Below are 4,350 nucleotides of genomic sequence, written 5' to 3'. Positions count from 1 at the left end.
GGGACTTGCAATGACCCCAGCCAGTTCCTTTAGGACTCTAGGGTGAAGATCATCCGGGCCGGCTGACTTGAAAACGTCCAGCCCCTCCAGAAGCTCCCTAACTAAATCCTCACTCACCCTAGGCCCAGGTGAGCCTCCCCCAGGGCCCGAAGGGGACCCAGCAGGGAGGTGGCAGTCATAGGTTCCCTAGTGCATGAAGACCAGACCTGTGTTGTACCAGGCCAAATACAACAGTCCATGCTGTACATGAGATGCTGGGAAAGGCAGCTAAATTTAGATCTAGAAAAAGCCTATGACCCCTTGTCAAACCAGTTTTTATTGACTACTTTGAAAATAATGGGCACTTTCCTTGCCCCTTTCCAGCACTGGTGCAGACTCTCTCCTCCCTGGATGCTAAAATCTGAACAAATTTTAAAAAATGGCTTCATCTGCAAGCCTGCATATATAATAGCTTACTTTCATCAAGTACAAGAGAGAGACCTAGGAGTCATGAGACCTGCCAGCCTCACCCCCTCCATACAAGCCAGATAGCTATACAGACTCACCCATTCTCCTGATGAGACGATCAGTTGAATCTCACTGGAATACGGCATTGGAACAAATACAGGAAGATGAGGCTAAAACCAAGTGGAAACAAATACCCAACATCATAGATCCTGTCTTAATCCTAACGATGCAAATTCCACCAGGAGTCTGAGAATAGACCCATGGAGAGAAATATCTAAGATAGCCCTTGCTGAGAATTGGTAGAGCTCCTATAAAACCTGTTCAAAAGCTTGAGATCTTTAATTCTGGACGAGGCATATACATCATCTATCACATATACTGTTTAGACACCAAAGACACTACCCTCTGTGCTATAGTTGCTAAAGTTAAAAAGTCAATTAAAGAATTATTACACCTATCCACATGGTGCACCACCATGACTGCAGTGGAACCCAGATCAGCTGACAGGGCTTCTAGCTGTGGGAGTGCACCCCACAGCTGGGATCCCCCCCTTGACCATATGTTCAATTAATGGCACGATAAGAGCCAGCTAGAAAGTTATTACACATTTTTGTGCAATAACTTTGTGGCTCATTCTTTGTTTTATCACACCACTGATTGATTGAATATGTGGCCAGGTAACAACTTAAGATGTGATTAACTGGTTAATCAAATCTTAAGTATAACATGTTCCAGAGGCCTTTGAGTAGAATAAGGTGATCAGGAACAGACAGCATGAATTCACCAAGATCAAGTCATGCCTCACTAACTTGATTTCCTTCTATGATAAAGGGACAAGCTCTGTGGATGTGGGAAAGCAGTGGATGTGATATACCTTGACTTTAGGAAGGCTTTTGCCACTAACTCCTTTGACATTCTCAATAACAAGCTAAGGAAATACAGACTAAATGAAAGTACTGTAATGTGGATACATCCAGCCATCAGGTTCAATGAGTAGTTATCAATTGCTCCATGTTCACTTGGGACAAGGTATCTAGCAGGGTTCCCTGGGGTATAGCCTAGGTCTGATATTGTTAAATATCTTTGTTAATGATATAGATGATGGGATCCAGTGCACACTTAGCAAATTTGCAGAAAACACCAAGTTGGGTGGAGCTGCAGATACTCCGGAAGGTAGGGCTAGGATTGGGAATGACCAGGATAGACAGGAGAAATGGTCTGGAATTAATCAGATGAGATTCACCAAGGACAAGGGTAAAGTCCTTCACTGGGGACAGAATAACTTCATACACAAATACAGACTGAGAAATGACTGGCTAGGCTGCAGTCCTGCAGAGAAGGAGCTGGGAATTACAGTAGACCACAAATGGAATATGAGCCAACAGCATGCTTTTGTTGCCAAAAAAAAAGCCAACAGCGTACTGGCTTATATTCACAGGAATGTCTCTTGCAAATCCAGGAAAGTGATTCCTCTGCTCACTTCAGCACTAGTGAGGCTTATCTAAAGAGCTGTGTCCAGTTTTGGGCCACAAAGGATATGGACAGTTTGGAAAGAGTCCAGTGCCTCCAATCAACAAAAATGATTAGGAGTCTGGGAGGCATGACTTACAAGGAAGGCTGAAAGAATTAGAGTTGTTTAGCCTGGAGCAGAGAAGACTGAGGGGGGGATTTGATAACAGTCTTCAAATGTCTGGAGATGGGCTTTTTCTCTGTGGCTTTAGGAAACAGGACTAGGAGCCTCAAGGTTCAGCAGGGGAATTTAGATAGGAGAGTAGGAGGAATTTTTTTTACTATAGGCAGTCAAGCAGTGGAAGAGGCTGCCTAAAGAAAATGTGGAATTTCAATCCGTGGACATTTTCAAGAGCGAGTTAGACAGACACTTGGGTTGGGATGGTTTAGTCAGGGACGTTCCTGCCTTGAGTAGGGGGCTCGATTAGATGACCTCCCAAGGTCCCATCCAGCCCTATTTTCCTAGGATCACTAAGGATATGTTATTTGCTGTCTCTCTCATTCTAGTCCCCAGAGCACTCGCATCCCCTGAACTCTGTGCTGGGCCCAGGGAAAATGACAAACTGGATTCTTGCCTTTACACTTCATTTCATTTACATCACCCTGCAGAGTTGCTATTAAGAGAAAAATTCTCTCTCTTGCCTCCTCTCAGATGCCAGAGATTAATCCATTCTCAGTACCAAAAGAGAGAGATGTCTCCATCTGCACTGAGAAACCTCTCCCTTCTTCCCTGACTTCTGACAGGGCCCTTAGGACTTTCTCTTATTCAGTAGATAGTGCATACTGCCTCAGTGCCTTTGTCTGGGATCTCTTTAGCAAACACCCTCTGCTTCCTTAACAAGCTGGGAAATCATTTGTTTTTAAACTCTTCCCTCTTCTCCTTGGTTTTAATAAGAAGGGTAGCCTGTTCTGCAGCTCCATCCCTCTGAGATCACCCCTTCAATACCAGGACAGAATGAAACGGATCCTGTGAGCCACTAAGTCTTTTCATTAAACTGGACCAAGATTTACTCCCTCCTTTTTCTTGTACTTCAAGATGGTGACTGCCTTGTTGCATTCACCATCTTTTCCATCATCCCTGCCCCCTGCTGGGGATGAGTCTGAGCTACCAAACTGGCATATGGATTTACATGTTCCCAAAAGCTGCAAATCCCAGACCAGCTGATACCTCACCCCTCTGCCTCAGAGTGCGAGTAAATTCATACCCCGACCCCAGTTTTAGTGACCCTTGAGAAAAGGTTTTGAAAGTCTAAATAAAAGCATATTAACTCCAAGGAAGGTAGAGAACTTTACCTGCCTGCAGCTCCGCCACTGGAAGTGAAGGGGTGACTGCCAAGATATACACTGACATGTGAGAGGGAGAGAGTTGCAACTGCTACCACTTGCTCTAAAGTCTGGAAAGAAAATAATGACCAGCTGCCCCAAGGCACAGTATGCTCTTGAATTGTGCCATGGTAACAGGAGTTTGTCTGTGATGTCACAACCCAGAGGTGATGGGGCTGGTAACCATGTAACCTAGGAAAGGTTCTTGGCTGAAGGCAGTGGGAAGGGGTAGACAGGGAAAGGGGAAGTGGATATGTGGGAAGGTTAGGAGTGCAGGAAGGCACTGGAGAAAGAATGATCACCAGAAAGCTGGTGATGACTGTGAAGCTTACGCTGAACAGGACCTACTCACTAAAGTTAAAATACAAAATATTGATGACAATTGCATAGTGCAAGAGGATGCAAGTTCGAGATTGTACCTTCTGAAAAGAAAAAAAATGAGGCATCAATCCTAGCTTATCTTTCTATACATATGATTTTAAGCAGGCTCCTTTGTGTCTAGTATGTGACTGTGTAAAATGTCTGTCCTTGATTAATTATAATAGTAAATATTTCTTTGTAATTAACTCATGTTTATGTGCAGGAAAAGACATTCTCTATATGGGGTTTGATAGGTGTCTCCTCCTGATTTACTTCTGCTTTTCCTCAGCGGGTCCCTTGATCTTCCAAGGACAACTCTTCAGAAACGTTGTATTTTCCCATTTGTTAATCAGTTTCTTGATATGTTTCAACTCAGTAGAAATTGATAACTTCCTGTTACTGAGGAAGGTAATTCAATCAAAATTGGGACTTTCTGATAACCAATAATGAGCAGTTTCATTAACAGGATTTTCCTGTTAATTATTACTTGGGTTTCTCTCTTGATTTACACAACACAATCTGTGGGCAAGGCAAGAGCCCCCAAGGGGACACTTGCCTGCCTGTACACAAATGCCAGGAGCTTGAGGAACAAGCAAAAGGAGCTCATCCTCCTGCTTAATGCAAATAATTATGATGTCATAGGGCTAACGGAGACCTGGTGGGACTCCACCCATAACTGGACCATGGGTATAGATGGCTATACCCTGTACA

At 43.9% G+C, this 4,350-nt stretch overlaps 2 long non-coding RNA genes across 2 annotated transcripts in view; one reads left to right on the top strand and one right to left on the bottom strand.

Annotated features, from left to right (window-relative positions):
- LOC109289228 overlaps nt 1–4,350 on the bottom strand; it is an 18,078-nt gene that overhangs the window by 11,268 nt on the left and 2,460 nt on the right. The gene's annotated exons all lie outside the window — the stretch shown is intronic.
- Nucleotides 1–4,350, top strand: part of LOC109289234 — a 24,393-nt gene that overhangs the window by 18,672 nt on the left and 1,371 nt on the right. The window lies entirely within an intron of this gene.

The sequence above is a fragment of the Gavialis gangeticus genome, unplaced genomic scaffold, assembly GCF_001723915.1.
Source record: "Gavialis gangeticus isolate Ggan-Ray unplaced genomic scaffold, GavGan_comp1, whole genome shotgun sequence".
In the NCBI taxonomy this organism is placed as follows: domain Eukaryota; kingdom Metazoa; phylum Chordata; order Crocodylia; family Gavialidae; genus Gavialis; species Gavialis gangeticus.
This window is presented reverse-complemented; position numbering and strand designations above follow the sequence as displayed.